Raw genomic sequence first — 27,650 nt, 5'->3', positions numbered from 1 at the left:
GCTTGAAAAGCAGAGTTATGGTTGGGACTTAAGAGTATGTAAAATGTTGCTATATAGCATTTACACGGCATCCACAGTCTGGCATAAATACCTGGTATGTGGGATACTGTGTAGATTTGATGGACTGTCAGAGTTGGAGGGAGTCTTAGAGATTGTTCAGTTGATCTGTCTCATTTTACAACATGATAATGGGCAGTGGAGGCCCAGGGGGCGCAGCTAACTTGCCTTGCAGGTACACGGCTAATTAGGTGGGATTAGAACCCAGATCTTCTCACTCTTCATTCATTCCTCCTTCCACTACACTTAAGCTACCCCTTCAGGCAAAGGCAGGGAAGATGCCCATTGTGCAGAGGAGGAAATTGAGACTCAAGAGATGCCAGAGTTGCCCACACTTACTGATCTAATTAGTGAGAAATTGAGAACTAGAACTAAGTTCTCCTGGTTCAGACCTCTTTCTGTCATGTTACCTGGACTCAGACGCCTGACTATATTGTTTTTAAAATTTTACTTTTTTTCCTTCTTTGGTTTCTCCTTACTTTTTTCCGCTTTTGGTCCTATGAACATTGTTTGAATGTGAGCTGCTACTTCCTGATCTGCTTTGCTGCCTGTATCTTTTTTTTTCCTGAAAGGATGATAGCTTGTCCAAAAGGAAGAACTGAATAGTGGAGAATTTATTTCAGTTTCATCCGTGGCAGTGGAAATTATGCACGAGCCTTGAATGAAATTGAGCAGGGCTTTCCGTCTGAGCCTCAACCGCTATTCTTGAAGCTGCAAGAATTCTGGGGTATCATTCCCTCCCATTCAAAGGTGAGCACTGATTCTGAATAGATTTTACACACACGCACACACATACCCCTTTAGCCTTCTTCAATGCTATGACAGCCTTCGACAGAGACTGAGAGGGCACCACCCTATTACAGTCCACCAGGTGTTCTATGGCTGTAATGAGTAACTCTTTGTCATCAGTTCAGTTTTCGATCAACATGGGGGGCGCTTTCTCCAATGCAGGGAAGACGATGGAGATGTGCTTTGGGGGAGCACTTTGATGCCAGTGGCATTAGGTGGCAAATGTTAATAGAGCAGAGAAAGTGCTCTCAGACCTATATTTGTCTGGTCAGTGTGGGAGGGCAGGGAAGCAGCTCTCTAAGCTTCCCAGGACTCCCAGGAACCTGCGTGCAGCCTGTCTCCCCTTCCATGACCTGTGGCTAGGTGATGATTGTAGGCCCTGCTCACAAGGTGGGAGGAAGCCTCCTGGAAGCGTGAAGGCTTGGGATGTTTTACTGCAGTGGTGCTGACAGACAGGGGCACTGAGAGGTTAGCGTTGGTAGTAACAATATGAATGCTGTTCCTGTTAATAAGGAGAAATGACATGAATTGATTGCTTCCTGGGTGCCAGCAATGGGCTAAGCACTTGACCTAAATCGCTGAGTCACTACTACAGCTACCTGTGAATAGATACTATTTTTTTAAACTTTATTTTAAATTTTGGTAAAATACACATAATGTAACATTTACCATCTTAACCTTTTTTTTTTTTTTTTTGTGAGGAAGACTGGCTCTGAGCTAACATCCATTGCCAATCCTCCTCTTTTTGCTGAGGAAGATTAGCCCTGAGCTAAGATCTGTGCCCATCTTCCTCTATTTTGTATATGGAATGCCATCACAGCATGACCTGATGAGTGGCGTGTAGGTCCGCGCCTGGATGTGAACTCACAAAGCCGGGGCCAGCGAAGCGGAGCACACGAACTTAACCACTATGCCACTGGGCTGGCCCTCCATCTTAACCGTTTTTAAGTGTAAGGCTCAGTAATGTCAAGTACAGCCACGTGTTGTGCAATCCATCTCCAGAACTCTTTCCATCTTGCAAAACCAAAACTGTGCCTATTTAAACAAGTCCCCATTCTCTCTTCCCCCCAGCCCCTGACAACCTCCATCCTACTGTCTGTCTCTATGACTGTGACTACTCTAGGTACCTCATATAAGTGGAATCATACAGTATTTTCCCTTTGGGACTGGCTCATTTATTTCACTCAGCATACTGTCTTCAAGGTTCATCCATGTTGTGGCATGTGTCAGAATTTCATTCCTTTTTAAGGCTGAATAATATTTCCTTATATGTATATATCACATTTTGTTTATGCATTTAGGTACTATTTCTTACCTCCATTTTATAGAGGAAGAACCTGAAGCCTCAAAGGATTAAGTAAGTTGCCCAAAGTCACACAGTCAGTAGTGGAGCTGAGATTTAAGCCCAAGTGATCAGGAGTAAGCAGATAGTGGCTGGCAAGAATGTGACAAGCCAGGGTGATTCTCAACTGGATAGTGACACCTCCTCACGTGTTGCTGTGACATTTCAATAACCAAGTGTTCCAAAGGACCGTACACAAGTATCTTCCTCTGTTTTGTATTGGCTCTGGGAAGCTCAGAGCCAAATTTGAATCCTACCACTAGCAAATGGTATGAGACATATGGCTCTTATTTTTTTGTCCCTTTCCTTCCCCTTATTTTTCCATCTCCCTCCCTAGTTTTCTCACTTTAAGGAAAATCATGAACTATGTGCATCTTTTGGCAGGTACTTCAGATCCTTTATAGAACAAGGTGGAATATATAAATTGATCGCATATCAGGTATTTTTATTATTATGTCTAAGGATCATTTGGTCTGTAGAGCAGTGGACAGAGACTGAAGATTGAATTTTCTGACTGGGCTGTGCTGCTAACTCAGTGCTTAATGTGGGTAATGATGCACTGCTTCTTTCTGAGTCTCAGTTTTTGCACATGGAAGGTGGGGTTGCTGTTGATGACAGCGAACATTTCATCTGTGCTGAGACCTACACTAGGTGTCTCCACGATTTATCTCCTTCAGTTCTCCCAGCTCTCCAACAAGGCAGGTGCTGTTATGCCCATTTTACCTGAGCAAAGGGAAGCCTAGAGAGGTGGGAGAATGTGCCCCAACTCCTCCAGGTCCTGAGTGCAAGCAGTAGTCATCCATGTCTGACTCCAAAGCCGGGATGTTAGCCACGGGGCTGGGGTCCTTGCCCTTAGGCAGGCTGTAAGAGTTCTTCCATCTGTGGCATGTATTCATCTGATTTTGTTAAATCTTTATTGGATTCCTACTCATGTGCCTCGTCCTGTTCTGGGCGCTGATACAGCACTGGGTTTAGAGCAAAGAAAAAGACACAGGAAACAGTGATCCCTTGGAACTTACATTCTAGTAGGGGTGTTGGAGGAGGCAGATAATAAATGAACACGTAAATAGAAGAGAATGATAAATGACACTTACTCCTAAATAATGATAAGTGACACTTAGGAGGATTCACGTAGGGCACTCTGACTGTGAGTGAATGGAGGAAGGACTTGGGGACATGATGTTTAAGCTGAGATCGAAATGGCAAGGAGCCAGCCACGTAAAAGTCAGGGAAGAGCATTACAGGCACACGGCGTGGTCAATGCAAGGCCTGTGGAATGGGAATGAGTTTGTGTTTGAGGAACAGCAGGAGCTCAGTGTGCTAGGAGTTTGTGGGCTGCAGCGGGAGAAGCATGAGAGGAGAGCAGGGTAGGTCTAGTAGGTGTTAGTAAGCTAGGAAAGGGGATGGGGCTTGGACCTGAGTCTAGGTGTGACGGGAAGCATCTGAGTTGTTTTACAAGCATCATTCTGGCTGCTGTGGGGGGAAATGGATTGCAAGGAAGTGGGTAAGAGTAGAAGAGGCAAGAAAGTTAGAAGGAGACTCTTGCAATAATCCAGGTGAGAGGTGGTGGGACCTTTGATTAGGGTGATAGAAATGGGGCCAGAGAGAAGCGGATGGGTTCATGACATGTTTTGGAAGGATTGTCTACAGGATATCAAATGCAGTTTCCTTCAGAGAAATGTCAAGCTCAACGGGCAGGAATCTGGGAGACCCTGACAGAGGTGAAAACACATGCAGTGGGGGGTGCACAGACTTGCAGGTGATTCGGTCTAATGAGTCTGCGTGCTCCCCGCTTTGGTTTCTAACCTTGAGCTTCTGGCCAAGGAACAGAGGGCAGTGGCTTCCTGCCTTTGACTTCCTGGCTGAGAGCTGCTGGAACGCCCTGAAATAAGCCCTGCAGAACATGCTGCTTCCTTTGCTCTCGCTGGGTATTTGTATAAAGCATTCTTTCCCACCAAAAAGACGGAACATTCAGAGTGATGTTGACTTTATGGGCCATATTTAACATATTGTTTTTTCTTGATGTGCCCTCTGTTCTTGCAGCAATTTCCTGGCTCCTATAAAATCCTTGGTGAAGAGCCTTCCATCACCCTGCACGATGGATCTGGAAGGCTCAGTGAGAGCACAGAAGAGCTGGGGCTTCAACACACCACCTTGGCTTGAGGACCCTGATCCTAGGGCACCTCCCAGCCCTTCTCGCTCATTTACATTTGACGCACTTGCTGGCCCTTGCCAGCTCCCCATAATTCCTTCTAATGAGCTGGGCTTTCCTGTAAATGCTCCATTCTTCAATGGAGAAATTGGTCTCAGAGAAGTTAGGGATTTAGTCAATGTAAAGTAGTGGCTGAGTCAGGGTGGGAATCCAAGATTCCTGATGGAGCTTTGTACTCTGGCCACCACGCCAAAGTGACCTCGCATGTGCCCTCATGCTCTTGGATATCTCATGGCCATCTTATATTACACTCAGCCTAACCCTGGAGATGCTCACAGATCATAAATTAAATCATAAATCATAAATATAGATCATAAATTAGATCGTAAATTCACTTCTGAGGCTTCTTCATACACTTCTCTTCAAATAGTTTGCAGTCTATAGTTACTGGGTTCTTTTTTTTTAAGTCTTTAACATCGTCTCTTAAAAACAATGTTTGGTTTTCGCTCGTTGAAATTTCTTTTAAAATTTCTTTCAAAATTTCTTTCATATTACCCATTCATTTAGTCAACAAACATTTATTGAGTTCTTACTATATGCCAGGCATTGTGCTAGGTGCTGGGGACTGATTCAAAGATAATTTGCAGGCGTATGGAAGGGGAGTGGATAATTACAGCACAGTGAGATAAGTGCTATAATAGAGGGATATATAAAGAGCTAGAAATAGCACTATGAATAACATCTCCGAACAAATTGCCTTCTTTTTTCCTTTTGGATTATTCCCTTATGTATATTGCCCAAAGTGGGATTACTGGGTCATTTAAAAGATGAAAACAATTTGGCACAAAAAGATGTAATGAGTTGCCTGGGGAATACAGCTCAATTTTCAGCGGGGGGGAAAAATTGTTGACGAGTCCAGATTTAGATACTTCACCAGAGGATTGGGTAGTTTTTGTATTACTTCTATCAACGTGGTGGCTTTTGGGGGAAGCACCTATTCTAAACATGTCAGCCTGCATGTAGGAACACGTATCCTTATGCTTAATCTTACAAATTAGTTGTTACTTCTCACCAGAACCTAGCGATATAAAGATGATTGTTTCCATTTTACAAGTGAGGAAACTGTGCCTTCGTTAAAAGGATGTGACTTGCTCAGGATTCCACAGTTAATTAGTGGAGAATCCAAGAACCAAGTGCAAGTCTTTTGATAATATGACTCTCCTCCTGTTCTCCATGCTCTGTTCACCAATTGGGGGTACTTATGCTCCAGCTAGGGCCTGGAATTCGTTCAATGAGCTTTGGGGACTTTTGTTAAGAAGATCAGGATCTATGAAATAGGTATAGAAGTCCTAACCTCCAAAGGGTCCAGTGTCCCTCTGTACATGGATCTGAAAGGACCTGAATGCTCATTATTCCTGACCTGGATCAGGTCCTGAAAGGTTAATGCATGGCCTTAGCACTGGAGAACATAATCTCAAGTAAAGCTGAAACCATTCCACAGTTCTGCTTTGAAACATTTATTATTTTCCCAGTATATTCAGCTGTATGTCCCCAACTGTAAAATCATTTATTTTGTCATTTCATAACATTTTCCTAGTATTTTTGGCATTAAGTAAGAACTTTTGCTCTTGGTACCCAGGGCTCATCATAACCAGATAGCAACACCTGTCCACCGTGAGCTTCCTTGATGCTCCCGCATACTCATCTCTAAGTCAGCCACATTCCCTGCCATTCCCCCACGTACCCTGCATTTTCTCACCTTCATACTTTAGTTCCTTTAGCCTGAGATGACCTCTCCTGTCTTCATCCATAGAACTCCTGCTCCTCCTATAAACTGTGCAGATGCCGCCTTCCGAGTGAAGTAATCTCTGTTCACCATCCACTCCCCACCATCCACATTCCCCGACACTACAAGTGATCTCTCTGTTCTCTGTTCTGCTAACTCACACCACAGTGGGCTGTGGGACAGTAGAGTATTACTGCGTGGTGCTTATGGGCATGGCATCTGGATTCAAATCTTGGCTGTGATACTTCCTGGCTGTGTGATCTGTCAGGTTAGTTAACCTGCTTGAGCCAGAGTTCCCTCCTCTGTCAAACGTGTATAAATAATCACACCAAGTCACAAGGTTATTATGAGGATTTGTATTGTTATCTCTGCTTCTTCTGTGGCACTTAACATCTCCTAGTGTGTTTACCTCTTATCTCTCCTCCTAGACTGGGAGTTCCTTAAGGGCAGGAAGGGAATCACATGTTGCCTGTGCCTCTGAAGTATGGGACCTGCTACAAAGCCTCCTTTAAGGATAAAGATTCCATGCAACCTTACTGGTGACACCAGTGCAGGCTCATTACTAGTTGAAGGCCCCAGTCATACGGTATAAGGCTTGGTTGGGAGCTCTGTGCTGTGGAGCTTTGGGCATACCTAGTATGGATTAGGGATAGGGTTAGGGTTAGGGTTCCTGCTCCTTCTTGAGTGACAGGAAAGAGGCTAGAGCCTGTGTGCTACCTCTGTTCTTCTGATTCGTCAAGTTGGGTAGTGATGGCATTTCCCTGAAGGCAAAGTGGAAATCCTGCTGGGAACATGGGACTTGATTTCTTTCCTGGCTCTTCTGTGGGTGAGGGTTCCAGTCTAGAGGAAAGGGTTAGGGGAGGTGTGAGTTTCAGGCAACTTTGAGAGCCACCTACCTCTCTGACTTCTCTACGGGTGGGGCTACAGAGAAGGGGTCCCTTCAGAGGAGCTCTTCTTTAGACAGTCCCACCATTGCTAGGCTTAGAAGCTGACCATGAAAGGGGATTCAGGTCTTAAAGGGATAGCTCTACCATTCGACTTTCTCTTGCGTCATTTCCCAAAATGCAATACCCACGAGTCTCAGGATCCAAGTATTTTAGCCTGGCACACAAGGTCCTCCATGTTCTGGCCGCAACATTCCTTTCCAGCCTCATGTCCCACCGCATCCCTCCATGTTCTCTGTCACTGGCCTCACCAGATTAGTCATTTTGCCCAAGAACACCCTGAACTCATCCTCCTCAAGGCCTTAGCACATCGTGTTCCCTGGGCCTATTTTCCTCCTCCTTATACATGGAAATCCTCTTGGGTGTTCAGGCTCAGTTTAGAAATCATCATGTGCAGGCTCTTCCAGACCCTTAAAAGGGCATTGCATGTACTTGTGCTTTGCACACTTTTCATCCTGTCTTGTCTATTTGAGTGGGTCCTCAGTGAGCCTGTGAGCTCTTTGAGAGATCAAGGCATTTCTAACTCAGTGCCTACACCTGCTGGGTCCAGACACTGTGCCTTATTAAGGACAGGAGGTGCTAGCAAATGTCTGTTTTGTGCACCTCTGAATGCAGAGCACATGACATCATGTCAGCTAACAGTTGCACCAGAAGGGTGTTCAGAAGCTCATACTAGGGTTACCCACGATTTGTTTGATCTTGAGCCCAGCCATTTGAACTCTGTTTTTGAATTGGCCTGATATCAGCTCATTGCTAACCTTTCTCAGGCCTGTTTCCCACATACCCAGCAGATTTCTGCTTAGTGCTAGGGCTCTGAACTTTTTATTTCACTTAAGAACATAACTGCAAGATGGAATTCAGGAAGGATCGACCTGCTTCTAATGTGCACAGTTTTTAGTTTGAAAGTTTAGACTTTGTTTTTTTATCCCAAAGCTCTTTAAAATGTGAAAATAGTTTCTTAGGTATATTTTTGCCTCCAGCAAAATAGCTGTCCGTAGTATAGTTGAAACTGCAAAGTAAGAACCCGGGCCGTGGAGCTTCATTTTGAAGACTTGGGTTCAAGTCCTGGCTTTATCATTTACGAGCCCCAAAATGTTGGGCAGTTGCTTGACCTCCTTGACCATCAGTTTCCTCAGTGGACAATTGGGAAGTCTTTCTCATAGGATTGATGGAAAGTTTACATGAGGTTTTGGACCTTAAATTGACATTTTTACTACTATCTGGTTCATAAACTGGATTTGAAGGCCATTTTAATTTAATTTACTTTTTTTCTTGAGATAACATTGGTTTATAACATTATGTAAATTTCAGGTGTACCTCATTGGATTTCGACTTCTGTATAGACTGCATTGTGTTCACCACCAAGTCTGGTTGTCACCTGTCATCACACACATATGCTTCTTTTTCCCTTTTGCTGTCCCCTCACCCCCTTCCCCTCTGGTAACGACCAACCTGTTCTCTATATTTATGTGTTTGTTTGTTGTTGTTTTATCTTCCACATATGAGTGAAATCTTACAGTATTTGGCTTTCTCCATCTGACTTATTTTGCTTAGCATAATATCCTAAGGTCCTTCCATGTTGTCACAAATGGCAAGATTTATGGCTGAGTAGTGTTCCATTGTATATATACCACATCTTCTTTATCTATTCATCCATTGATGGGCACTTAGGTTGCTTCCAAATCCTGGCTATTGTGAAGAGTGCTGCAATGAACATAGGAGTGCATAAATCTCTTTGAATTGTTAATTTCATGTTCTTTGGATAAATACCCAGTAGTGGGATAGCTGGATCATATGGTATTTCTATTTTTAATTTTTTGAGGAATCTCCATACTGTTTTTCATAGTGGCTGCATCAATTTACATTCCCACCAGCAACGTATGAGGATTCCCTTTTCTTCACATCCTCTCCAACACTTGTTATTTCTTGTCTCTGTAGTAATAGCCATTCTGATGGGTGTGAGGTGATTTGCATTGATCTGCATTTCCCTAATAATTAGTGATGTTGAACATCTTTTCACGTGCCTGTTGGCCATTTGTATATCTTCTTTGGAAAAATGTCTGTTCAGCTCCTCTGCCCATGTTTTAATCCACTTGTTTTTTTGTTGTTGAGTTATGTGAGTTCTTTATATATTTTGGATATTAATCCCTTATTGGATATATGATTTGCAGATATCTTCTTCCAATTGATAGGATATCTTCTTGTTTTGTCAATGTTTTCTTTTGCCATGCAGAAGATTTTTAGTTTGATGTAGTCCTATTTGTTTATTTTTTCTTTTGTTTCTCTTGCCTGTTGAGACATGGTATTCAAAGAGATACTACTAAGACTGATGTCAAAAAGTGTACTGCCTATGTTTTCTTCTAGGAGTTTTTTGGTTTCAGGTCTTGCATTCAAGTCTTTAATCTATTTTAATTTTTGTGTATGGTGTAAGATAGTGGTCTACTTTCATTCTTTTGCATTTGGCTGTCCAGTTTTCCCAGCACCATTTTTGAAGAGACTTTTCTTTCTCCATGGTATGTTCTTGGCTCCTTTGTCAAAAATTAGCTGTCCATAGATATATGGGTTTATTTCTGGGCTCTCGATTCTGTTGCATTGATCTGTGTGTCTGTTTTTCTGCTTGTACCATGCTATTTTGATTACTATAGCTTTGTAGTATACTTTGAAATCAGGGAGTGTGATGCCTCTAGCTTTGTTCTTTTTTCTTAAGATGCTTTGGCTATTTGGGGTCTTTTGTTGTTCCATATAAACTTTAGAATTCTCTGTTGTATTTGCATGAAATATGTTCTTGGAACTTTGATAGAGATTGCATTGAATCTGTAGATTGTTTTAGGTAGTGCAGACATTTTAACTGTGTTTATTCTTCCAGTCCATGAGTATGAAATATTTTTCCATTTCTTTGTGTCTTCTTTGATTTCTTTCAACAATGTTTCATAGTTTTCAGTGTACAGGTCTTTCACCTTCTTGGTTAAATTTATTCTTAGGTGTTTTATTCTTTTTGTTGCAATTGTAGATGGGATTGTATTTTTGATTTCTCTTTCTGCTATTTTGTTGTTAGTGTATAGAAACACAACTGATTTTTGTGTGTTGATTTTGTACCTTGTAACTTTACTGTATTAATTTATTATTTATAATAGTTTTTTGGTGGATTCTTTGTGGTTTTCTGTATATAAAATCATGTCTTCTACAAAATAGTGACAGTTTTACTTCTTCCTTTCCAATTTGGATCCCTTTTATTTCTTTTTCTTGCCTAATTGTTCTGGCTAGGACTTCCAACAATATGTTGAATAAGAGTGGTGAAAGGGGGCATCCTTGTCTTATTCCTGTTCTTAGAGGGATAACTTTTAGTTTTTCACCATTGAGCATTATGTTAACTATAGGTTTGTCATATATGGCCTTTGTTATATTGAGATACTTTCCTTCTGTACCCATGTTATTGAGAGTTTTTATCGTAAATGGATACTGAATCTTGTCAAATGCTTTGTCTGCATCTATTGAGATGATCATATGATTTTTATTATTCATTTTGTTAATGTGGTGTATCACATTGATTGATTTGCAGATGTTGAACCATCCTTGCATCCCTGGAATAGATTTCACTAGATCATGGTGTATGATCTTTTTATTGTATTGTTGTATTTCATTTGCTAGTATTTTGTTGAGGATTTTTGCATCCATGTTCATCAGCAATATTGGCCCGTAATTTTCCTTTTTTCTGTTGTCCGTGTCTGGTTTTGATATCAGGGTAATGTTGGCCTCGTAAAATGAGTTAGGAAATATCTCCTCCTCTTTAATTTCTTGGAAGAGTTTGAAAAGGATAGGTATTAAATCTTTGAATGTTTGGCAGCATTCACCAGGGAAGCCATCTGGTGCTGGACTTTCATTTTTTGGGAGGTTTTTGATTACTGTTTCAATCTCCTTACTGTGATCAGTCTGTACAGATTCTCTGTTTCTTCTTGATTCAGTTTTGGAAGGTTGTATGATTTTAAGAATTTATCCATTTCTTGTAGGTTATCCAATTTGTTGGCGTGTCGCTTTTCATATTATTCTCTTATAAGCCTTTGTATTTCTGTGGTATCTGTTGTAATTTCTCCTCTTTCATTTCTGATTTTATTTATTTGAGCCTTCTCTCTTTTTGTCGTAGTAAGTCTGGCTAAAAGTTTGTCAAAATTGTTTATCTTTTCAAAGAACCAGCTATTAGTTTGATTGATCTTTTCTATTGTCTTTTTAGTCTCTTATTTCCTTTATTTCCATTCTGATTTTTACTATTTCTTTCCTTCTACTGATTTTGGGCTTTGTTCTTCTTTTTCTAGTTCTTTTAGGTGTAATGTTAGATTGTTTATTTGAGGTTTTTCTTGTTTTTTGAGGTAGGCCTGGATTGCTAAAACTTCCCCCTCAGTACCGCTTTTGCTGTAATGCATAGATTTTGGTATATTGTATTTTCATTTTCATTTGTCTCCAGGTATTTTTTGATTTTTGCTTTGATTTCTTCATTGAGCCAATAGTTGTTCAATAGTATTTTGTTTATTCTCCACATATTTTTGACTTTTCCAGTTTTTTTCTTGTAGTTGATTTCTAGTTTCATACGGTTGTGGTTGGAAGAGATGCTTGATATTATTTCAGTCTTCTTAAATTTATTGAGACTTGTTTGTGACCTAACATGTGATCTATCCTGGAGAATGTTCCATGTGCATTCAAAAAGAATGTATTTTGCTCTTTTTGAATAAAATGTTCTGTATATATCTATTCAGTCCATCTGGTCTGATGTGTCATTTAAGGCCAGTATTTCCGTATTGATCTGCTGTCTGGATGTTCTATCCAGTGATGTAAGTAGGGTGTTGACATTCCCTACTATTATTGTGTTACTGTCAGTTTCTCCTTTTATGTCTGTTAATATTTGCTTTCTGTATTTAGGTGCTCCTATGTTGGGTGCATAGATATTTACAAGGGTTATATCCTCTTGTTGGATTGTTCCCTTTATCATTATATAGTGCCCCTCTTTGTCTCTTTTTTTTTTTTTTTTTTTTTTAAGGTCTATTTTGCCTGATATAAGTATTGCTACCCTAGCTTTCTTTTTGTTTCCATTTACATGGAATATCTTTTTCCATCCCTTCACTTTCAGTCCAGGAGTGTCTTTACATCTGAAGTGTGTCTCTTGTAGGGAGTATTTATATAGGTCTTGTCTTTTTATCCATTCAGCCACCCTATGTCTTTTTTTTTTTTAAACACTGCAGATCTCTCTTCTTTTTTTTTTTTGAGGAAGATTGGCCCTATGCTAACATCTGTTGCCAATCTTCTTCTCTTTTTTTTTTTTTCTCCCTAAAGCCCCAGCGTATAGTTGTATATCATAGTTGTAGAGTTGTAGCTCTTCTATGTGGGATGCCGCCTCAGATGCCTTGATGAATGGGGAGTAGGTCTGCACCCAGGATCCAAACTGGTGAACCCTGGGCTGCCGAAGTGGAACGTGTGAACTTAACTGCTATGCCACCAGGCTGGCCCAACCCTATGTCTTTTGATTGGAGCATTTAATCCATTTACATTTAAAGTAACTATTGATAAGTATGTACTTATTGCCATTTTGTTACTTTTTTCCTGGATTTTTTTTGTAGTTCTTATCTGTTTCTTTTTTCTTCTCTTGCTCTCTTCCCTTGCAATTGGATGACTTACTTTAGTGTTATGTTTGCATTCCTTTCTCTTTATTTTTTGTGTATTTATGATGGGTTTTTGGTTTGTGGTTACCATGAGATTCATATATAATAACCTATGTGTATAGCAATCTCTGTTAGGTTGATGGTCACTTAAGTTTGACTTCATACTACAAGCCTTATATTTTTACTGCCCACCCCACATTTTATGTTTTTGACATCATGTTTTACCTCTTTTAGTTTTGTGTATCCTTTAACCTCTTATTGTAGGTATAGATGATTTTAGTACTTTTGTCTTTTGACCCTCATACTAGCTTTATAAGTGGTTGATCCACTACCTACACTATATATTTGTAAAGGCCGTTTTTAAATAGCAGTTCCAAAAAGTTTGCTTTTGAAGGAAAATGCTTGGATATGTAAGTTTTCCTGCATGTATTTTATTTCATTTTATTTTTTGAGTGACAAAATAATTGAATTTATAGTTGGGGGACATATAGCATCTAACCGACTTAGGGAACATACATGAGTTATAAGACTCAGTTATAGTCCAAATAAATTAGAACCACGGAGCTATAGGCTTTGAGAAATTATAGAAACCTTGGAAGACAAGAGGGTAAACGTTAATTAATGCATATTGTGTGGAGGCTCTGTGCTATGCATGCTGGATATGGTATTCCCAGGAAATGATTATATACACCCTGATGGGTAGGTGGTATTAGCCCCATTTTGAAGACAGAGAAGCTTGAGCTCAGGGAGGTTAAATAATTTGCACAAGTCCAATATCAAAGCCTTGAACTTCCTTCTGTACTCATGACGGCTTCTAGAAATTCTTTGCATTTACATATGTGACAAGACCTGCCTTTACTTTGTTGATTCTTTATCCTCTCACTCCAGGGCCAGATAAAGCAGTGGAAGTCAATACTCTTGATGTCTCATTAACTTGTTTAATAATCTAGAATAGTGTCTTGACTTTTCCTGCCAAGAATTTGCTCATTTTGATCTCTGACTGCAGTCATTCATCAGCCTTTACTTCTTTTTCTACGTTTTGGGGAGATAGTTGCCATTGCCCATCTCTGCTTTTGAGATCAGGAGTGTATTTGAAGAGGAGGTCATATTTTCTTTTAAAAAATTATAGGTGGAAAATAAAATGCCTTGAGTATTTCCCATCATCTCCTCCAACCAGTGGTGGTGGGAGTTAGGAGCCATGATTCTCCTCTTGAAGCTGTCACTGACCATTGAGAGGACTTTAGCCAACCCCTCCTTCCCCTGTCAGGGCCTCGGGGTCTTCATCTGTAAAGAGTGAGGGCACTATGAGGTGACTCCTAAGATTTTAAAATTTTGCATGTTTTGTGGTGTCAAAACCATCAATTTCTGCTGAGCTGCGTAATCCTGCAGCTGTTTCTCTGATACTTTTCAATCTTTAGATCTAATCTATTCAACAATGTATAATTTTTTAAAGGGAAGCTTTTATAGACACTTCTAAAATATAAGGGGGGGATAAATGGATGTTAAAAAATAGAAAACAACCAATTAAATAGTATATAGCATGTAATTCTCCTTGGAAACTTACCATGAAATTGAGGAGCGCTTTAACAACTGGTAATTTAAATTGCATTTGAACTCTGCTAATGGTTTGTTTGCATGGGAACTTCAATCATTTCACAGCGGTTCTTTAGCAAAGCTGCTTGTTCTCTTTATGGAAAAGAAGAAAAAAGTTATTAAAAGAGAAGTTGACTGTGGAAAAGGGAGACCACTTTGATTTGTGCGTTGAGGGAAGCTGGCAAGTGTATGAGAGATTCCCCCAGGGCCAAAGGTGGAGAGCTTTACCTTTCAATGAAGTTGAGAAATCTGGGCAGTCAGATGCCCTTTGCTGCTGTTGTGGAAACCGTTCTGATTTATATCTTCCTCTGCAAGGAGAAGCTGAGGTTTCCTGGGCTTGGGGTGGGGGCTGTTTTTTTGTTTTCTATGAGATTACACTGTGCACAGGTCCAGTGTTGGCCTCCTAATAGTCCATTCCTCAGCAAGTTTGAAATTATGCCTTTCTCTCATTTCAGTGGAATGGCTTTGAGAATTCTAGTGTCCTTGAGGACCACTAGCTCTCAGGAAACTCATTGCTTTGCGAATTCATCTTGATTATGCTCCATCTTTCTAACTTAATTTCTTTTTACATTTGGCTATATTGCAAGAGCTTGGAAGCAGATGGTCAGAGGCCTGAGTATGTAAGTCCTGGTTTGCTCCAAAGGTGATTGTGTGACCGAGGGCAAGTCTCTCTGCCCCACTGAGTGTCAGTGTCCTCCTCTGTTAAAGTGGCTTATAACTAGGTCCATTGGAGCAAGCCCTGCCATTAATGGTGGGCTCCTGGAGTCATCATTTCCCTGCTCTGGCCCCAGCTTCTCCTCCTATCAGTTGGAAGAGTTGAGGTGGATCGTTTTTAAAGTCCCACCCAACTTTGAGCTTATATGGGTATTTAAAGACTGAATGAGATAATATACATGAAACAATTGTGTGATTGGTTAAATAATGTTTAAAATGACAACAATGAAAATGGGAGTAGCAGTTTTTCTGGTATGTGGATTCTCCTGCATATACAAAACACATATTTTATAACAGCCTGCTGCCTTGGCATTCTTGTCTGTTGGAGTATATATTGCATAATCCTTAGCAAAATAGTAATAGCTCTTAATGAAATAAAACCTGTAATGGAGACTTATCAGGAAATGTCTAGATCATCCAGCTCTCTGCTGCTCACTGGCTCTCATTTTTCTGGAAAGGAAACTAAGGTTCACAGGGGTCACTAGGTCCCACAGTTAGAAATTTGTCTCCAAACTCATATACCTTGTCTCTTTTTTTGTTGGAGTTCAGATTTTGCTGTTAATTTTTTCCTTGGTAAAAATGTGAGGGTCTAATTAACTGATCTGTCTCTTTCATGTCTGATATTACAATGAAGCTGTTTTTCCGGAGAGCTGAGGTATGAACACTAGGGTACCAGCATCCTCTTTCCCTATCATTCTGAGAAACTTAGTGAAATAGAAGTGCCAGGAGCTGACTGAGGGCTTAGGAGGTATAAAGGTAAACCACTAGATTTGTGAGTTTTAAGCCTGGCATTATTCCTGGGATAGCCTTAACCAGTGACTTCATAAATCTGGGACTTCTAAAGCTGGTAAGATCCTAGAGTTTCACAAGCAACATCCTTCTCCAGTTTTCCATAGGTGGGAACACTGAGACTCAGAAAGAGAACCGAAGACAGAATCCAGTCAACTGATTCCCAGTCTAGCACCTTTTTCATTGTTCTACTGGGCAGTCATTGGAGGGAAGATATTTTTCCTCAACTGGTGAGTCCTATGCAGAAAAGAAGACTTTTCCCTTTTATAATCAATGTGAATGTTTTAATGAGTTTTAAAACTCAGTGGCTTCCTTTTAAAGCACGGGCACTACTAACTGGGATGGACTAAGAACTAGAGAAGAACCGAAATGTTCTTCCTTTTTTTTCTCGAGATAAGACTTCATTGGCGATGGACAAAATATAATAATGTTAATAAAATGTGTGGCAAAGCAAAGGCAGGACTCAGCTCTTGGAAGGTGGCATGAAGAGACATTGGAAGAAAACTTGGAGTAATGATGATTTCGGGTTGCCAATAAGTGTATTGCTTCCTTCTTTCTCCTTTGGCATGGAGGGAAGTGTTCTTGAAACTGAAAGACCAAAATGAGAATCTCGATGAACAGTGTTATGGGCATTTGCAAGGAAAGAATGTAATATTTTTGAGTGGCTCTTGCTTACCCCTGTGCAAGGTACTTCTTCTTCTGTGATCCCATTTTATTTTCACAACAACCCTTTGAGGTAGGGGAGGCTAAATTTGCTTAGGGAAAGGGTATGAACCTGTGTCTTAAGGAGACTGTTAGAGTTCCATTGAGACCTGAGTTTGAATCGTGTTGCACACTCAGAAAGGGAAATGGTGACTAGGTAAGATAAGCTTTCCTTTGTGTTTTGAAATTCCTCTGTGTTTACCAGGAAGAATAGGACATCATGTCCTGAAAAATGGGGGTGATGAAAAGAATCAGAGTTGTGGGCTACCCTGGGCTGTGGGGACATCTGAGGAAAATAGCTGGGGAATTCTGAGAAAGGCTCCATTTAGAATTCTAGATCTGTGGTCTTCATCCTGAGGGCTAGTCCATATGTGTCCCAAGCACTAGCTTTATATTGAACAAATAATATACCTTGCCATGTTTATGTTGTAGTTTTCCAAAATGGAGCAGATGCTTTTGTGATTGATAAAACCTAACTTCATTTAAAAGTGTGGCTGAGTTTATAGATACATTTTACCGCCTTTTCTTTTCTTAATCAGTGTATCTGAAAAGAACAACTGACTTTCTGTGCACCTATGGATCTGCGTAAGACAAAAGGCTGGAAACCATGGCTTTGACTCTTGAACATTTTAGTCTGTTAAAATTTCAAATATGGTCTTGAACATTTTGCCTCAAGCAAGTATGTTATCTAGAACAAAGTGGGTGGGGGATCCTGCTGGAAACAGGCAAGTCCAGAGGTAAGTTGGGCTTCAGGCCCAGTTTGAGAAGGACTCCAGCTCTTTTTCTCTGCAGTGCTCCTTGCCCTACCTTCTTTTGTGTGTTGGCTTCATCCTCAACATGTGTCACCTTATGGTCATGAGGTGGTTGGCTGCCCGCTGCAACCTGGGCTGTAGGCTGCCTCCTTCCCATTTGGGGGAAGAGAGCCTTGTTTGCCATATCCCCACAGACTTAGGTTACAGCACATTCTTGCACCAGACACTGAGGCCACGAGGAGGAGACTATGCTAATTGGCATGTATGAATTGGGGTTCTCCTCTGAATTTGGAAACAATCCCACTCAAACCTCATGGCAGCTACTCAGTGGAGACGAGGTGGTCCCTCAAAAGAATATCTGTCTGTTGTTAGGAGAGGGACTGAGGGCTAAAGTTATGTGGGTGACTAGGAACCTTCTGCTCATCCTCATGTCAGAGTGCCCCTAGAGTGTTGGACTTTAGTCTTTGCCTCATCCTTGGAAAGAGACATTAGCCAGCTAGACTCTTCAGATGAGGATGCTGAGATGACCGGAAATGTTGTCTCGCCAGGATCTGTTATGGGAATGAGACCTTGGAGAAGGCAGGATGCAGGGCACACATGGTTATGGTGTTCAAGAATATAAAACCTGGTCAGAAGAGGGATAGCTTCTCTTGTCACGTGTGTATCCCCAAAGGCTAGTGGGATCTCTGGCACACAGTAGGTGCACAGTGCATTTTCATGGATAGAAAGAATAAATCCAAAGATAGGAGTGTCTCTTTGCCTGAGGGTGTTCCATCAGGCACTGGCCAATTCTCTGTTGGAGAGTTTTAGGAATTCTAGCACAGATGAGACTGGACTGCATGGTTTTATGAGAATGAAACAAATGACTGGACAGAAAGAGGCTTTTGGGACTAGTATGGCTTAAGAAGTTTGTGAGTGTGTAAAAAGGCAGTGAGTATGGTGGGATGGCGTATCAGAAGGTCTGCCAATTATGAGATGTGCAATCCTAGAAAAACAACATCCCTCTGCCTTCATTTCCCTGATCTGAGAATTAGGGATAATCATCATTGCCCTGCCTGCCTCTCATGTTTGTTTAGAGCAAATGGGTTGGTAGGTGCCAACCTGTTTTGCAAACTGTAAAGTGTGATCCATATGTGATAGGTTATTACAGTTGTTTTCTTCTTTAGGTTAAAGATTCATCTTGAATATAAAGAAAAGTATGACAATGTAATGTGCAGTCTCCAGCACGGTGCTGGGTGCACACTATATGCTCAGTGCATGTCCTTCCTCCCTACCCTGCACCTCTATCATCCCAGGATTGGATGGGCACTACTTTGTCCTCAGTCTTGGAAAGGAGCTAGATCTGGAAACTCGATGATGGTGGTTGAAGTTGAAATGAAATTGTGTATTACTATTACTTTTCACGTTTGTTTTTGCTCTAGGCAGCAGGAGGTGGAGGGGGGTGGATTCTGAGACTGAGGATGTCTCAGTACTTGAGAAATCTCTTAGAAGCTGCAGTCTAGACGGTTGGTTCCTGCTTTGTTTGATGAGATAATCACACCTTCTGCTCCAGGCGTGACTGGCCCAGTGGGAGTCAGGAAGGAAATTATTTCCCTCAGTTGATACTAGTGTACAATTGTTGACAGTAGCCAAGGGCTTTCAGTTTTAATATTTCCTCTTTGGTCCTCAGAAGAATCAGGTATTAGTCTCTGCCGGAAGCCAAGCATTGGTCACTTCCACTTCACTTTCAGAGGTGAATATCTTGGCTCCCTACATTTATTTGGTCAGGTGTTTCTGGGCCTGTGTGATGATTTGCTTAGCCAGCTTGTATTACGTTTATATGATCGCTTCGAAAATTACAAAAGGACTTGCTAAGTCTGAGCAGGGACCCATCCAGCCTCCTGAGGCTCTGTGCCTCTTCTGTAACCCAGGGATGTCTTGTAGGAGGTGTTTGCTGCCCATGAAAGTAAAAAGTAGAGCTATCTCCCTTTCTCTCTTTTGCTTTCTTCCTCCTAATTCCACATACTTCTATTTCCTGACCTCAGCACAGTGCAGATACCTCTACTCTACCTTGGGGAGGACCCTTGGAGGTCAGAGGAATTCTCAGGTTCTCCCTCATAGCTTACTGTGTGGTAGAAGGGGTCTGATGCCAAGTGGATGGAGAGCCCCATGAGTTCTTTGTAGATTGCTGCCAGATGTTGACCCTTGGTTAACAGAGTGCGTGCTTGTTCTCTGCTCTGATCCCAGTATTCATCTGGAAGTCAGTGAACCTCCGGATCCTTTGGATGCCATGGCAAATTAGGCATAGTCCCTGACCTTGAGAAGCTTAATAGTCTAGTTGGAGAGAAAGATACACACATGAGAACTACACATTAGAAAGGTACTGTTTACAACACACATTTGTTAATCAGTGGATATCTTTCAGCCCTCCTATTAAGTGCTTGGGAAATCGAGGTAAGTTAGAGCCTCAGATCTCATGGCGCTTAGATGAAAGGTTTGGAGAGTAGAAAGAATTGGGAACATTGGGGGAGGTTTCCAGGAGGAAGGGATCTGATCTGAGAACTTCTCAGTGAGCCATAGAGCCAACCCCTTAGGCTTGGTAGGTTGGGCCTGTGGACATAGATTGGCCCACTAGGGGTGGACAGGTTCTGAGGGCGGATGTAGCCCTTAGCAGAATACAGCTGGGCAGGTAAGGAGTCTCTCACCTTCTATGTGTGGTTCAGTCTCCAGTTCATTTCCTATCAATATGCTGCTGCTGAAAGTGCTACGTTACTTCGACCTACATTATTTCCATGGTCAACTCTGTGTGGCCAGAGCATGCCTGGTTATATATCACTAAGCTGGAAAGCATCTCTACATCCTGGGGGACAAGGGTTCTTTTCAAGAGTTCCTGATAGCAAATCTCTTATAGTCTACTTCCTAGGCCTCATGAAAAATAGTGGAGCTGAATAGGGGTCATTAAAATAATCCAGGGCTGGGCCTCTCAAATTTGGATGCTACCTTCATTATCTATTACTGCATAACAAATTACCCCAAACTTAATTCCTTAAAACAAGAAACATTTATTATCTCACAGTTTCTGTGAGTCAAGAATCTGGGGGCAGCTTTGATGACTACCTCAAGGTCTCTCCTGAGGTTGCAGTCCAGGTGTCTACTGGACCAGCAATCTCATCTGAAGGCTCAGCTGGGGAGGACCCACTACCAAGCTCACTCACATGATTGTTGGCAGGATTCAGTTCTTTGTGGATATTGGACTGAGGGCTTCAGTTCCTTGCTGACTGTTGGCTGGAGGCTGTCCTCAGTTCCTTGCTATGTGGCCCTCTCCATGGGGCAGCTCACAACATGGCAACTGGCTTCCCTCAGAGCAAGTGAGCAAGAGAGAGTCCCTTGGATGCAAGCCACAGCCTTTTTGTAATCTAATCCTGAAGTGACAGACCATTCCTTCTGCCTCATTCTATTTGCTAAAAGCAAGTCACTAAATCCAGCCCACACTTAAAGGGAGGGATTGCATAAGGGCATGAATATCAGGAGGTGGAGTTATAGGGGGCCATCTTAGGGGCTGCCTACCATAGATACCCTAGGTTACATGGTATGTGCTAAGGTGGGAGTAGGAATTACACAGAGCCACTGAATAAACTCAACACACCTCTGTGGATCAATTTTACTTGAAGGCTTTTTTGGGGAAAACTCCATTTAAAATCTGAATATAAGCGTTAATATATATAATTGCACAGAATGCAAAACTGGCATGGCCTTTCAGGGGAAAAACACAAGTTTTCAACTACTGCTCCCATACTCTACATTTTACCTTCCTTAGCAGTTAGAGATGCTTTGATGGAAATGTTTGAATGTTCTTGCTTGAGCTCTTTGCTTGTACGGGTGAGACACCAAGACTGGAGAGGAGACAGACTCTTCCAGGGCTGTGGAGCCATGGGTAGCCATGGGAGGAACCATCTAAAACACCTTTGACTCTGGTCCAATGCTTCCCCTTTATCTGTCCTCCCAGTCTCTGCTTCAGAATCAGTCTATACAACTGGTAGGCATCTCTTATCTGCTTTTTGCAGCCTCTATCCTGTCCCAGAAACAGATTGGGGAAAATAGGTCAAAATTTGGAGTCCTGGGCCGGCCCTGTGGCTTAGCGGTTAAGTGCGTGCTCCGCTACTGGCGGCCCGGGTTCGGATCCTGGGCGCGCACTGATGCACCGCTTCTCCGGCCATGCTGAGGCCACGTCCCACATACAGCAACTAGAAGGATGTGCAGCTATGACACAACTATCTACTGGGGCTTTGGGGGAAAATAAATTGAAAAAAAAAAAATTTGGAGTCCTGAGCCTTGATATTGTCCCTTTAGTTAAATTTCAGGGTCTGTGTCTCCTGTTGAGTCATGCTGTGTCCTGAAAAGTTGCATAAATCGGTATTACTTGGCTCAGACAGTGTGTCTCTGCAGTTATGAATAACATTTGTATTAAGAAGTGAGCCAATACACAACATTACTGTGAGACTGACAGAATCAGACATAAAACCTCAGCCAATACCTTCTGTCTGGCAGAAAGTTCTTTTCCAGGGCATCCGTTTCTTCTCCCCACCAAAATAGTCTTTTTATAAAACCAAGCTCGGCAGTACATTTTATAGAAGATGACAGGTTCCTTTAGAGTCTACCTTAACATTCCTAAAAAATTAATGGAAATGGGAGATGTAAAATTATGATCAAGCTCTTTAGTAGCCCTACAGCCAAAATAAGGAAATCCAGCTTTAGTCATTGCCACTGTCACTGGCCAGAATGTTAATACTCCCCCAGCTCCGTTGCCCCTTTTGACTCTCAATATTTTTATACTTTTAGTGCTTTCAAAGTGTTTCTTATTATTTAATTTTTATTGAAAGTCCATAGTAGGAAATAGTTTTAATTAGATGAAGGCAACATGGTAAATTAGAATTTGGAGTACCAAGACTTCTAGGTGTTAGTTGTGTAATCTTACCTCAGTCACTTAATCATTTTTAAACTGGGTTCCATATCTGAAAAAAAATGGGGTGAATAGTGCCTACCTCACAGATTCTTTTGTGCTCACAAAGTGGTGTAATGTATATAAAGTGCCTATTGAGTATGGTACTTAGTACGTAGTTGGTGCCCATTCAAGTTAGTTTCCGATCTCCTTTGCTAGAAACCACTCTCAGTTCTTTTCTTATCTCAGTGTCCCCACTTTGTACTCAACTGGGACTAGACCTGCAGCATTTGCATATCAGTCACCCAGATTTCATGTTTTCCTGAATAAACTAAAAGCCTTAACATTTATAATTTTGCTCAATGGCTCCCAAGACATGAATACAGACACCATAATATGCTCACGTTGTCTGGTATTTGGAAATATAGTAGTTCTGGGAACAAAATATTCGTGCACTATGTTTCATGAGGAAGGCCTTTTGGGCATTCCTACTTGAAAAGTGTTGGTTTTCAAGACAAGATTGTCTAGGGTGAGCTCCACTCAGCTGCCATCAGCTGCCTTGTCCTTTGTAAATGGAAGCTTCGCTGGAACGTGCCCAGCACTGACCCTCTTTGGTTCCTCTTTGGACTTCTTTAGGATGACATCACCTCACCCTGCTTCAATGGTGACTGGCTTGAGTTATATCAGTTATTAAAAATGATCTAATATTTTCCTTTTAAATCTAGGGCCCTGGCTCATTCTATGATTAAGCTAGTGATTTATTTATAATATGGTACGAGACGGCTGCAGCCACTCTATGATGTAATCTAAGAATGACATGAAAACAAAATAGGCTTTTACATAATGAAAGTGTTCCTGTAATACAGTTTATAGCAAGGCTATTTTTTCATTGAGGATAGAGATACATTCTCTGTTTCCCTCCACTCTTTTCTTGTCTTCTTTTCCCATTTATGAGTCTTAAGGCCTTTAAGTCAATTAAAAAAAAAAATCAGCCTTTAAAACAAGACTCTGGTTTACTCTTCTAATCTTGTCTTGTCATCTTCTGTATCTCTCCTCCCCCCACGGCACTCTATGGCTTCTGTTATGGCTACTGCTCTGCTTAGCAGCCCACAGCCTCCTCTCAGCACACAAAGTCTTCACCTTTCCTTTGCTTATGCTGTTCCTTCTACTGGAAATGCTTCCCAATCCTGAATTTTCTTCTGCTAAAGACGGATATACCACACTGGTTGCTACAGATCGCCGATGTCTTCAGGCCAGCTCAAATGCACTTCTGCCTCCAGGCCTTCTCTGAAGCTTCTGCCCCCTACTCAGATTGCCTTTATCTTTATTTCTTATAGAATTTAATATGATTGCAAGCTCCTCATCTCCGCTGCAGCGGATGTTTACAGAATATCAGAGTTAGAAGAGAAGTGATTGAGGAGAATGGGGGAAGGGGCCTTTGTAGTTCCAGTTCTGTCCGGAGACTACGCTGAGACCTGGGAAGTTCGTGGCCTGTCTTTCAGCTTCAGTTTTCCTCATCTGAAGAATGAGTGGTTTTGCTTTCATTTCATTTGGCCACATGATGTATTGGTAGTGGCTCCTTGAGATGCTGTGTTGAGAAGGATTCTGAAGCTGTATCCTGATGGAGTAGGAAGGAGTCCATGATCATTTAGCAGTATCTGCCGTGGCTATGGGTGGGGAAGGGAGCATGGAAGCATGCAAGAGGTCTCTTGGCTATTTTTAGACTAGATGATTTAGATTTCTTTTTGTTTTACCTTCTGGGATATTTTGATTTGCTGACTTTAAGTGTCATGCCCGAGGTCACGTGGCAAGCAGTGGCTAGAACCCAATTCTCAGGTGTAGAGATGGTTAAAAACTACCTATTCTAGGGGCCGGCCCGGTGGCGCAAGTGGTTAAGTGCGTGCGCTCTGCTGCAGCGGCCCGGGGTTCACTGGTTCGGATCCCCGGCGTGCACCGACGCACTGCTTGGCAAGCCATACTATGGCAGCGTCCCATATAAAGTAGAGGAAGGTGGGCACGGATGTTAGCCTAGGGCCAGTCTTCCTCAGCAAAAAAAGGAGGAGGATTGGCAGATGTTAGCCGAGGGCTGATCTCCTCACAAGAAAAAAAAACCAAAAAACTACTTATTTTAATCTCACATTTATCCATGCAGGCTGGCTGTGGGAGTTGGGAAGCTGGGACGAATGGGACTACAGGGGCTGTGGTTTATTGGAGGCACAAGACTCCCGAAGTTCTGTATGTCCTTGAGCTGGAGTGGGGTCAGGAGATGTCTTTCACCTCTTTGTCTGCTTTGCTTTCAAGGAGTTATAATGTTCGCGCTATTCTAACTTATGAAGTTGGCATTTCAAGGTCAAGGTAAAAAAGTTAAGTGACTCTGCAATGGCCTTATTGGGTCAGGGCTCACAGAGTTAACCCATGAATCCTTTGATCCTCTTTGCCCCTCCCCTCGACCCCAGGAAAAATGCTTAGATCTCAGCAGAGTGCTGAATTTCTTGAGCAGTAGGTCAGGTCCAAAAAAAAAAAAAAGGTCCTGGAACAGTGAGAGACAGAGAGAGAGGAGGGAAAGGAAGAGGGCAGTTTAGATGGCACTGGAAACCAGAACCTTTGAGGGGTGAATGAAAGAGTTGGAAGTGGTTAGTGTGGAGAAGAGAGAAAGGGGGTGGAGGAGGAGAGAGCAGAGTGCGACTCTGCCATGGAAGAGGGCACAAACTTGCTCTTTGTGACCTCAGAAAGAGTTCTGGGAGTAGTGGATGGAAGCAACATAAAGATAGTGTGAGGAAGAACCTCAGTATCAAGAGCAGACCACAAGTAGGATGTGCCATTTCGAGGGGTCTGAGTTCTCCATCGCTGCAGGTATTAGGTAGCGGCTGATACTGACGGGTCCTTTGTAGAAGGGATAAGAAGTTGGACTGGATGCCCTTTATGGTCCTCCTTGTCCTGAGAGTCTGGAATTTTCTGAAGACACGTTTTGTGTGCATTTAAATAATTTCTATTTTAAAATGAGGGCTTTGTGGAGCAAAGTGATTCTTTCTTTCTCTATGATCTTGGCACGCATAAATGCTGACTTATCTTGGGCAATCTTTTCTCCCACTTAGCATTATTGATGAAGGAATGGAGGCTAACTGAGGATGTCTTAGTACTTTTTTGTACTGAATGTATTTTTGAAGATGGTTTCTGTGCTTCTTTTCAAGATAGTTCCAGAGAATTCATGTTCTGTTGGTCTCCCTCAATCCCCCCCGCCATTGTCAGCAGTTTGCTTTTTCTGTACCATCAGAGTGCTTTGTTTATACATGCAGTAGAACATTCAATTCTTTGTTCTGCTATATAAGCAGATTTCAGTCTTCCTTCTCCACTAGATTATAGAAGCTTCTTAATAGCATGAATCCTGTCTTATTCCACAAGAGGACCTATGGTGCCTACTGTAGTGGTTTGCAAATAATGATGACTCATTGACTTAACAGCTGTTTATTGAGCACCTACTGTGTGCTAGACACTTGGAAATAGAACTGTGAACAAAATTATACAAACCTTCTATTTGATGGCGGCAGACAAAACACAAATTAATGAGTAAATATATAATATTTAGGTTGTAATCTATTTTCAGAAGAAAAATAAAGCAGGTTAAGGGCACAGAGGGTGGAGAAGAGAGATTTCAATTCATTGGTCTGAGAAGATCTTACTGATAAATCACGCGTGAGGGGGAACCTGAATGAAGTGAGGCAGTCAGCCACAGATAAGAGGAGGAAGAATGTTTCGGGCTGAGAGAAAGTATTTGCAAGGGCTCTGAGGCCGAAGCGTGCTTGGTACATTCCAGAAAAGTGAGAAGGCCAGTGTGGCTGGAGTGGAGTGACCGAGGTGAAGAGTGTAGGAGAGGAAGTCATTCATGGTCATAAAAATAGTTGCAACAACAAATATTTCTTAAGCACATGTTAAAGATGATCAGAAAAAAAAAATTAACTTTGTGATTTAAAGAATCTGCAGGAATCTAACACAAGTATGACAAAAGGTATTTCTGGTTTTCAGCTTTAAGATACGGGGCAGTGGATGGGGAACTGGGACAGTAGCGGTGGGCGGCTCAGAACAAGTCCGATTGCGGAGGGTACCGGTTTCTCTCCTATCTGTCACCCTCCGTGACGGAGGACCCTCCTTTCCGATTCTCTGCTCCTGTGACAGTCACACCTGCAGGGAGGCTGGGGCCCCGCGTGCAAATGGGCAATTGCATGCCTAATCACCCATTCAGGCAGCCACTTATTTGTTTTCCACATGCAAATATGGGTTTTTTGCAGATGGATTTAATATATTTGTTGCTTCCCCATTTTATTTAAAACAAAACAAACGACCAACCATGTCAGTCGAGGGCAACAAATAGAAACAAGAGTATTACAGTCTTTGCTGTTCGTGCCGATTACACGGCTGAAAGGGATCCTAGGCAAATGAGCCTTCTCTGCGCTCAATTTTATTTTTTACTTTATATTACTCCTTCTTACTATCATTATTGGTTAAAAAAAGGTATTAAAGAGGGATGTGGTATTATTTTCTTTAAATCATTTTCTCAATATTTCAGGCTCCATATTTTTACTGTGTGGTTTCGAGTTCCACCGTTTTAGTGTCTGAACTTCTGGCCCATTGTAAAAAAAACAAAAGGGCATCATGGAATCTCCAAAGGCCCTTGGCAGGTGGTGCCTACAACTTCTTTAGCCTGGAACTAAACAAATAAACAAACACAAATTAGAAGTATTTGCCCCTATTGATGTGCTATTATTATTTATTGTGTAAGATCATGCAAAAAGTCACTTCCATTTATCTGGGAGCCCGTGGGTAAACACCAGTACCAGATAGAGGGCTTTGGTGGGTGTTTGCTTTGATTTCTAATGAAATTTCAGAGCTCTAGAGGAGGATGTCAGAATTGGTAGACACTCTGGCATTTATTATATCTCAAACACCTCACTTTAAAGTTAGGGAAACTGAGGCCCAGAGAGGTAAAATGACTTGTTCAAGGTCTCAGAGAGTAAGAGGTGGAGATTGGACCTGAGCAGCTGGGACCCTGGCAGATGGCTGCCTCTGTGGCCTGGGGTGATGGAGACACTGCTGGAACCCACAGAGGATCTCATCTCAAGGTGAGGTCTATATGTCGGTGATGTCTGTGTGTCTCATTTTTTTCTCATAAGCTAATTTAAAAGTCTTTCTGGTATCAAATGTTAGAGAAGCAGTGATGAGGAATATGGGTAGGAATTGCTGGTAGCTGTGTAACAAGGTTGTAGACTTGGTAGGAAGTGAGAGTTGGGGGTGAGAGTGTGTGTGTGTGTCTGTGTGTGAGTGCATGAGACAGAGAGGGTGGAGTGGAGATGGACAAACTAAGGGGGAGAGGGCAGACCACTTGGCAGTAGGAACTTCATAATTAGGCACAGAATTTCTGAGCCAGAAGGAAGTCTAACACTAATTGAATTTGACTTCTTTATTTTGG

General features: G+C 41.8%; 1 protein-coding gene across 5 annotated transcripts in view; it reads left to right on the top strand.

Moving 5' to 3' along the window:
• Positions 1 to 27,650, top strand: part of LPP (LIM domain containing preferred translocation partner in lipoma) — a 665,849-nt gene that overhangs the window by 54,272 nt on the left and 583,927 nt on the right. For 2 of the 5 annotated variants that reach the window (XM_087439870.1, XM_087439863.1), the window contains exon 2: positions 15,912 to 16,044. The exons of the other annotated variants lie outside the window; for them this stretch is intronic. The gene's annotated coding sequence lies outside the window, so the exon portion shown is untranslated. The remainder of the gene's footprint in view (positions 1 to 15,911; positions 16,045 to 27,650) is intronic. 5 annotated transcript variants of the gene reach the window in all.

Source organism: Ceratotherium simum, chromosome 15 (genome assembly GCF_057802395.1).
Source record: "Ceratotherium simum simum isolate JZ-2026a chromosome 15, ASM5780239v1, whole genome shotgun sequence".
NCBI lineage: Eukaryota > Metazoa > Chordata > Mammalia > Perissodactyla > Rhinocerotidae > Ceratotherium > Ceratotherium simum.
Note: the sequence above shows the minus strand (reverse complement) of the source record. Positions and strands in the feature narration are given on the sequence as shown.